This window comes from Pelobates fuscus, chromosome 5 (genome assembly GCF_036172605.1).
Source record: "Pelobates fuscus isolate aPelFus1 chromosome 5, aPelFus1.pri, whole genome shotgun sequence".
NCBI lineage: Eukaryota > Metazoa > Chordata > Amphibia > Anura > Pelobatidae > Pelobates > Pelobates fuscus.
Genome location: NC_086321.1, coordinates 206,654,828 through 206,665,529, shown reverse-complemented (window position 1 = coordinate 206,665,529; position 10,702 = coordinate 206,654,828).

Sequence of the window (10,702 nt, the reverse complement as noted above, 5' to 3'; positions counted from 1 at the left end):
AGTAACCTGTGTTTATTATACATTATCCTCCCATAGCCAGTAACCAGTGTTTATTATACATTATCCTCCCATAGCCAGTAACCTGTGTTTATTATACATTATCCCCCACAACCAGTAACCTGTGTTTATTATACATTATCCCCCAATAGCCAGTAACCTGTGTTTATTATACATTATCCCCCCATAGCCAGTAACCTGTGTTTATTACACATTATCCCCCCATAGTCAGTAACCTGTGTTTATTATACATTATCCTCCCATAGCCAGTAACCTGTGTTTATTATACATTATCCCTCCCATAGCCAGTAACCTGTGTTTATTATACATTATCCCCCCCATAGCCAGTAACCTGTGTTTATTATACATTATCCCCCCACAACCAGTAACCTTTGTTTATTATACATTATCCCCCCATAGCCAGTAACCTGTGTTTATTATACATTATCCTCCCCATAGCCAGTAACGTGTGTTTATTATACATTATCCCCCACAACCAGTAACCTGTGTTTATTATACATTATCCCCCAATAGCCAGTAACCTGTGTTTATTATACATTATCCCTCCCATAGCCAGTAACCTGTGTTTATTATACATTATCCTCCCCATAGGCAGTAACCTGTGTTTATTATACATTATCCTCCCATAGCCAGTAACCTGTGTTTAATATACATTATCCTCCCATAGCCAGTAACCAGTGTTTATTATACATTATCCTCCCATAGCCAGTAACCTGTGTTTATTATACATTATCCCCCATAGCCAGTAACCTGTGCTTATTATACATTATCCCCCCATAGCAAGTAAGCTGTGTTTATTATACATTATCCCCCCATAGCCAGTAACCTGTGTTTATTATACATTATCCTCCCATAGCCAGTAACCTGTGTTTATTATACATTATCCCCTATAGCCAGTAACCTGTGTTTATTACACATTATCCCCCCATAGCCAGTAACCTGTGTTTATTATACATTATCCCTCCAATAGCCAGTAACCTGTGTTTATTATACATTATCCTCCCATAGCCAGTAACCTGTGCTTATTATACATTATCCCCCCATAGTCCGTAACCTGTGTTTATTATACATTATCCTCCCATAGCCAGTAACCTGTGTTTATTATACATTATCCTCCCCATAGCCAGTAACCTGTGTTTATTATACATTATCCTCCCATAGCCAGTAACCTGTGTTTATTATACATTATCCTCCCATAGCCAGTAACCTGTTTTTATTATACATTATCCTCCCATAGCCAGTAACCTGTGTTTCTTATACATTATCCTCCCCATAGCCAGTAACCTGTGTTTATTATACATTATCCTCCCATAGCCAGTAACCTGTGTTTATTATACATTATCCTCCCATAGCCAGTAACCAGTGTTTATTATACATTATCCTCCCATAGCCAGTAACCTGTGTTTATTATACATTATCCCCCACAACCAGTAACCTGTGTTTATTATACATTATCCCCCAATAGCCAGTAACCTGTGTTTATTATACATTATCCCCCCATAGCCAGTAACCTGTGTTTATTACACATTATCCCCCCATAGCCAGTAACCTGTGTTTATTATACATTATCCTCCCATAGCCAGTAACCTGTGTTTATTATACATTATCCCTCCCATAGCCAGTAACCTGTGTTTATTATACATTATCCCCCCATAGCCAGTAACCTGTGTTTATTATACATTATCCCCCCACAACCAGTAACCTTTGTTTATTATACATTATCCCCCCATAGCCAGTAACCTGTGTTTATTATACATTATCCTCCCCATAGCCAGTAACGTGTGTTTATTATACATTATCCCCCACAACCAGTAACCTGTGTTTATTATACATTATCCCCCAATAGCCAATAACCTGTGTTTATTATACATTATCCCTCCCATAGCCAGTAACCTGTGTTTATTATACATTATCCCCCCATAGCCAGTAACCTGTGTTTATTATACATTATCCCCCCACAACCAGTAACCTTTGTTTATTATACATTATCCCCCCATAGCCAGTAACCTGTGTTTATTATACATTATCCTCCCCATAGCCAGTAACCTGTGTTTATTATACATTATCCCCCACAACCAGTAACCTGTGTTTATTATACATTATCCCCCAATAGCCAGTAACCTGTGTTTATTATACATTATCCCCCCATAGCCAGTAACCTGTGTTTATTACACATTATCCCCCCATAGCCAGTAACCTGTGTTTATTATACATTATCCTCCCATAGCCAGTAACCTGTGCTTATTATACATTATCCTCCCATAACCAGTAACCTGTGTTCATTATACATTATCCCTCCCATAGCCAGTAACCTGTGTTTATTATACATTATCCCCCATAGTCATTTATCGTTGGACCTAGGCAGCATGATGTCTTAGGCCGGCCCAGAGAGTGAGTGAGTGAGTGAATAATATAATATATATGTTCAGAAACATATTAGTAATATATGTAAATTGGGTTCATGCAAAGAGGGTGAAAAGGTGAAAACACACTTATTGCATCAAATTTACAAAGCCAAACTTTTAAAAGCTTTCCTCATTTCTTTCTCGGGATGAGGAATATATCGGTTGTAGACTGAGGATTTTCATCTACCCAATCTTTTAATAATATGCACTGGAGTGTCAGTGTTGAAGGAGGCCGAAGCTGCCCCTATTTTAAATGAAAGACCCGAGACATGGATACAACCCAATCTTAGGAGTAGTGTTCTGATGTAGAAGATGAATTTAACCGTAGTCAGAGGGATTCAGTGAGAGTAGTGGTGAAATGTGTGTGGCATGACTGAGTGTGGGTAAGTAAGAGTCAAGTATTTTAACTGGGCACTAGTTCTAGGTGGGATAAAGTGGTATAGCGGATGGATGAGTAGTTTGGTTCGTTTTAGAGGATTGTAGAGAAAGTATATAGTGATCATGATTTTTAGCGATATCCAATATTTTTAAGGTGGTCCCAGTGCCACCACTCATATCTGGTGTCACAATAGCTTTAATTTAAAAAAAAAAACTTTTTTGACCTTAATATAATAGCAGTCAGTTTCCTTCACACGTGTGCGTTTCAGGGCCTGCCAGGGCACAGAGTCACACCAGTGCAACTCATATCTGGTGTAACAGTAGTGTACATTAAAAAAAAAAAAAAAACCTAGAAATTTCACGGTGAAATAATAGCAGTCAGTTTCCTTCACACGTGTGCGTTTCAGGGCCTGCCAGGGCACAGTGTCACACCAGTGCAACTCATATCTGGTGTAACAGTAGTGTACATTTAAAAAAAAAAAAAATACAGGGGGCTTATTGTCACCTTTCGGGGACCCTTGGTGTTGTACGTGGCTGGGTGGAGGAAGAGACCTTCAATGACATCAGTGAGGACAAGGAACGGGACATGGCTAGCTTGGTATCCAACCTTGTGCAAATGGGGAGTTTGCGGTTGTGCAAATGGACTGTTTGCGGTTGTTTGCGGTGCGTTAAACGGGGAGTTTGGTCTGTCACTGTGAAGCGGGCGTAACCCTTACACTACCTGATCGATACAACATCATACCTGATGTTTTAAAGCACGTTATTCCAAACAATTTAGGAATATTAGGTGATTTATGCCCTTTATGGATTAAAACCAGACACTGCATTAACTATATAATTTTCCATGGGAGTTTTGCCATGGATCCCCCTCCGGCATGCCACAGTCCAGGTGTTAGTCCCCTTGAAACAACTTTTCCATCACTATTGTGGCCAGAAAGAGTCCCTGTGGGTTTTAAAATTCGCCTGCCTATTGAAGTCTATGACGGTTCGCCCGTTCGCGAACATTTGCGGAAGTTCGCGTTCGCCGTTCGCGAATGGAAAATGTTATGTTCGCGACATCACTACCCTTAAATCATAAATTATAGCAATAGAGAGTTTTCTGTCTTATATTTTTAATATTTTTTAATAATAGGGATATACAATCAAGGAGGAAATATTTGGATGACCCCATCTATGTGGTTGAAGGTCCTATCTAGTAGAAAATAGTATTTCTATGTAATTTCTAAGGAAAGGGGAAAGCATTGTGGGATTTGCATCTTAGTTAAGTATCTAACTTTTAGCCACCCTTGTGCTAGAGGAGGTCCAAAAACATTTATTGCACCAGGGCCCACTCTACATTAGTTTAGCCACTTCTTTTTACTATGACATTATGCACATTTACTAAACTGATAATTGTACAAAATTAATTTCAGAGAAATGTAAATGTAAGGCCAAGGTAGCTGAATAGGGAAAAAGTACACCACTTTTTTCAACCTGAATGCTTTTTTTTTTAATTTAAATGTTTCAGTCTCTGTTGTTATTCTGCACAAGTTCCAGTGAATAAAACAGTAACATAGTATGTTCTATATTTGTAAGCAATTTGATTGGCACAATTCACACGCCATATATTTACAGATTATAGGTTTTTGAAATTTAAAGGGTTATCAATGTATTTTATTACATGACAGGTGCATTGTATTTTTAAAAGTTAATATGATTATAAAATGATGTGTTTGTTTAATATATGATAAAATATGTAATGTTCTAATAGTGGCTTGTACTGTAACCTTGTAATGCAGAGCTCTGTAATCAGCAGAAGCAATCAGTTAGTCATTAGTCTGTATGAGTTGTCATCAGTAGTGAGAACCTGAATGAAAAGACCATTGTGCACTAACGATAAGACATGACATTCTTGTCATGAATTGAATGTGTGTTCAACCTTATCCCACAAAAAAAAATGTCCTGCAAAGTTTTCTTTCACTAACATATTTTTTAATAAAAATTGTTTCACAAAATTTGATTTGCAAAATTCACAAATTAATTTTTTTTTTTACCTGCGGTTACTAAATTAATCCCTCTAGTGACTCTTTAAATATTTTAATTTAATATTTTTTTTTGTTTACATGTGCACCCTCACGCACTCTCAGCTTGTATTCCTATAAACTTAGAAATGTGTTTTTTTTTTAATATGCAAAAAAAGCAACAGAAAGATTGTTACATTTTTGCACCACCAAAAAAATGGAAGAAGCGAAGAAAAAGAAGTTAACAAAATAAGCAACAGGTGAAAATAACGGACAGATATTACATTTTGATCAAAACATGTCAAAAAGGTACAAACAATAATGTCTGCAACACTAAACATCCTCAATTGTGTGAAAAGTGGATTTGTGGTTAACGGGTATCAGGTACTGGTGTGGAAAACTGAAAAACAATATTGTTTTTTTGTTTATGTTTCTTACAAAATGAAAGAGATTTGAATGTAGAGAAAATACAGCACGAATCTAAGGCCACACCTATCAAATATACATTGATGATAACATTATTTCACTTGTAATATGCTTTACAGTTTGATAACAAAAATGTAAACTTGAATGATGCTAAACTAGCTGTCGTATTCCAGATGACACAGGGTTTCCTGCTCAGTACTTATGCCTAAATGCCAAGATGGAACCCTAATCACTAAATCCTCCCTGACATATTGACTTGATTTTCTTGTTGCAGTTTATATTGAAAAAAAAAAAAGCGGGAATAACCCACCCCAACCCTGGTTCACTTTAAAATATTTAGACTTTCCTATATCTTGATGTCCAACAGAGGAACTAATATAAGGAGATGCATAAATTAATTTGTTCAAATAAATTCGAGTTTTGAGTATTCATTGATTTCAACCAAAGAAGATTTTTTCCAGATACTATAAAACACATGTAGAAAGCAGCTCATAGTGAACCTTGTACTAAATCCAACTACAACCGATGGATAATAGGAAGTATAATTTAGATAAAGCTGGCTCCATAACAGTAAATTCAACAATCTGGCGATTGCCATATTTTTAACTAACAAATATCACTAATGTGTTGCATTCTGACCAACAATGTGATTTGTTACTAGAGCCCTTGCTTTAGTTCGTATTTAAAAAGGAGACTTTTTGTAAAATTCTGAAAACCGCTAACTTGTAGCAATGTTTCCTTGACAATCTTTCTCCTCTGTCTGACAACATCAGTTAGTTAATCTATTAGTTCTGGAGAAAAAGTGTTCAACTCGCTGACTGCACAAAAACCAGATGTTTTCCCTTTGCGCATTCAGTACTTTGTAGCCCTTAGTCATTAGGGCTGGGTCCTTTAGGAATGGATATAAGTCATTTTTCAAAATAATTTCCATGTGTACAGCCCCTCAAAGAGACCTGTATACAGATGGATTTCGTTTTCAACTGGAGCCCAATTTCTAGACCAGATTTAGAATTCTAATGATTTTCTCGTACTTGAAAACAAGAGAAATCTCAATGTATACTTCCTGGTTACATATTTTATAAATAAATAAATAAAATATATAGTTAAACAGCTTTAGAATGTCACACTCCTTTTAGTAAAATTTTGAACTAAATATTTTTAACCTAAATGAAAATAATATATATATATTTTTTAATTCATTCAATCCCTGTTTAACTAAACATTAGCTTCTCCACCTTTTTCATTTAGAAAAAAAAAAACTTTTACAAGAAAACAAAGTTGCGTTTCTGTAATTATCATTACAATAACAATAGCCAAAAAATATGAGCAACTACAAATAACTGCATTGTTTACAACCTTGTAACTGTTTCTTTGCCATTTACTGCTGGTAACATCTATCTTAGTAAGCTATGTGGTAAGTTGATAAAGAGAAGGACTCAAATTATATAGGTAGGAATGGCCTTTACAAAGGTTTGGATGTATATAAATATCTTGCAAGCCAGCCAATTACAATGTATTGAAGTCTATACCAGCTGACTGAGGCAATAAAACGTATTTTTTATTTATAGAGCTCAAACCTCAATTTGTACTCAAAATTGGCTTGGGTGGTCTGTATTATTTAAAAAAAAAAAAAAATTTCTCGGTGGTTTTTAAAGTTGGGGATTATTTTTTCTTGTAATATAGTTATATTAGGTTATGCTAACTTTTTCACCATGTTTATTAGGATGAAGAAGAAAAATAAATAAAAACAAGTCTAGGTAGGTGTGAGTTACTCATTTTTCTATATATATTTTTTTTAATTTATTAGGTTATATCATCCCCTTCCTGATACTTTTTAAAGGTAGGTAGTAGGTGTAGTATTTATATTTTTTGGGATGGGCTTGTTTGTGTAAGTTGGTTGGATGAAGCTTGGGGGGTTTAACCATTTAAGACAGGGTATAAGAAAGCCGTTTAGCACGCTGAGATATCATGAACAACAGACATGCTTGTTTTTTTTACCTAGTTTAATTAAATAGTGATGGTATAACTGCAAGCAATAAATATGTTTCACTGTTTGCAACTTTAAATGTCACAGTTATGCCATGTTTTGTATCAGTATCAAGCAAGCTTATGCATGGCATTAGGAAAAAAAATATAGTGAAAGAGAATTATGCAAGCCATGATAAATGCTATCACAAGGGTGGGGGGGTTAGCAGAAAATTGTGTTACTTTTAGGTTTTTGACATGTTATTAGAAGGTTAATAGTATTATTTGGTAAGCTGGATAGTTAGAGAGTCATGCATATAAATGTGTCAAAAATACATACTCTGTTGGTAAAATTAATGCATAAATGTCCTGAGTAAAATAATATGGTATGTTTATTTCCTATTTGAAACCTCATTCTTTAAATTGTCAGACCCTACATAAATGTTTTGAATACTCTAAGCACTGAAATTTAATGCACTCCTTGTAATATATAACCCAGAAGTGTTGCAAATAAATTAAATCTTAGTGATATAAGGGGTCTCAAAAACTAGAACAAATAGATTACTGTAATTTGAAGTAACACATTTTAGACAGATTAGCTATGTACATTTTACTGGCAAGAAATACGGGTGCTTTTTTTTTCTTTCAGTTGTTCCCTTTTTGTATTCAGTTAATAATAAAAAAAATTCTAATAAACATGAATGAAAAGGGTTTGATATGAATTATTATCAATTAAAGGTAAAATAAGTCAATGTATAAAAAAAAATCTGTGATCAAAAATATTAAACATTATTAATTGGACAATAGTGCCATTATGAAACAAAGATTGTATTATTTTTATTTTAAACTTTTTGACTATATTAAAACTATCAAAAATATATCAAAATAAACAGAAAGCCTTGAATATTAACAAGGTTTAACATAAAGAACTGAATAAGAAGAGAGAGAGGTAATGCTTTGAGCTAACCGTAGGAATTAATGTGTATCTAAATGTGGACATAGTCATATCTGCAATATAATCAAAGCAGGGACAGTTCTATATTACTATTAGTCTAAAATACTAATGTATTAGGGTAAAAGATTACGACCCTATACTCAAATTCTATACTATTTCACAAATGAAAAAATTATTTAAAAAAAAACTATATTGGAAATTGGAACTATTGAAATGCTCCGAAAACAATAAAATATACTGAACTTTTAAAATAATGCAATACATTTTATAAAATATACTTTCCCCATGTTTGCATTATATCATTTTCATATGCTCTACAAGAAATTATGTGCTGGCCTTATTGATGATCTTAACTCTGTCATCTGTCCATTTTGCTTTCCTTCTGTTGTGTATTACTGAAGTGTTTTCTGGGTCAGAACAGGCATGTCTATTAAAAGACAGATAGTGTCTCGAGAAGGGGATATGGATAGCTGTTAACATGTTACAAAAAATATGCAAAGTTAAATAATCTACTTTTTAAATTATATGTATCATAATGAAAATTTGATCATGGGGGTAAGGGGGCAATAGCCCCATTTGTTTTCTACATACATATCCTGATGTGCCCACTGAATATATCTGGAGTGAGCGGAAACCGGCCATTCTATTGTATTTATCCTCTGATTGGACACGTCTACCCAACTCCTTTTGATGTGGTCAGATCTATCAATTAGTGTGAACAGCTGTGATGTTTGGCTATCATATTAGGGAGTCATGTGCCTTGTCCTCTCTGAGAGAGACATTTTTAATGCTGTTCATGCAGAATGTTTATTTTGATATAATAATATACAACAGGGCTCAGAATTTCAGATTGCCCACTAGCCATTGACAAGTTTAGCCCTGGTGGGTAGAAATTCACCCCTGGTATGTGCGAGATAAACCTTCATGCTTGCATTGTCAAGTAACTTTTAGGCATGGCTAGTAATATAATAAATAAATTGATATAATGGATATATATCTGGTCATCACATACGTGTGCAGCACAGCATTAGTGTGTGAACTGCTACTACAGTATCACAGTGCTTCACTTTGTAGAGCTTGGCTAATTATTATTATTATTATTATTATTATTTATATAGCTCAAGCTAATTCCATAGTGCTGGGCTAATACAGAACTTTTTCAATTATAATTATATTCAGATGATGAACCTTCACTATTTTTTCATTATTTTTTTTTTGTCTAGCGCTATTATGCACTTAATATGCATGTTTTCAGGCCTTTATATGTACCAAAAAATTAAAAAAATCCCTTTACAGCAATATTCACTTTGCAGTAGCTGTTTGGAACCTAACTCACCAGATCAGCGAGGTATGCCTGTACTTAACCCTCTAAGGACCAAACTTCTGGAATAAAAAGGAATCATGACATATCACACATGTCATGTGTCCTTAAGGGGTTAAAAAAACAAACAAGCTAGCTCAAACTCATGCAAAAATGCCTACACAGTGAACTGATCTAAACAGGGACTTGGAGGGTAAATTGACTCGTCATTAGAATGTGCCTGGGCACACCCCCTGCACAATCCTAAACTTCTCGAAATCTACCAAATCTTATACAAGTTAACTTGTAATTTAAGACTTAGTAATTTCAAATACACAGACAAAATATGACACGAGAGGGCTTTTCAAACCTCCACTGCTTAATTAAAAAAACAATATTATTTTTTTTTGTTTTTAAAGGTCCAACTAATGATATGAAATGAGCTGTGACTCATTACATAAACTTTTGGTCTTCACTAGTCTAGGAAATAACAACATAACATAGATATTACATTTGTTTTCCTTTTTTTTTTTTTTTCACCTGTAGTTTAAACAAGTGTCTGTTATACAGAACACTCAACAACTCACATTTTTATCTTCTCCTAAAACTGTTCTGTATATGAAAAAAAACAGTGTTTACTTTGGCAGTAGTTTACCATATTTCAGCTGAAGCCCTGTGGTTTGATACACGTCTCTGTACACATTCCTTACCAGCTGTAGCCAAATTCTGAGTACAAATTGAAAATGCGTGCACTCTAGTGTCTAGTCTGTGCTTGTGTACTTGATGGCTTATTTGAAAAAGAACAGACTACCATTAAATTTTAGAGCCATTACCCTTTATGCATACTTGTTTCAGTAGGTGTCACAGATTCCTGCCTCCTAATAAGGAAAGGAAGTAGATAAAACACAAATTCTCCAAAGAGAGTCAGACAGCCTGAAGCCATGTTTGACAGCTGTTAGTGTTGCCATGGGTAACAAACACCAAGAAAGGTTACTACAGCAATGCCTTGCCAAGCCACTTGGCAACAATCTTCTTGACTACGACTACGGTTCTTTATGTATTAACCATGCCAGTTTATTAAATCATAGCACTAAAGAAGTATATGATGACAACAAAGGATGAATTAAACAATATGATCAGTTAGCATGAGATGGACGGTTTCCAATATTTATAGCCTAATATTATCATAAGCAGTTATAGCTTGTTTTGTGTGCCATAGGATATAGGACAAAACATTACAAAACTATGGTTCTTT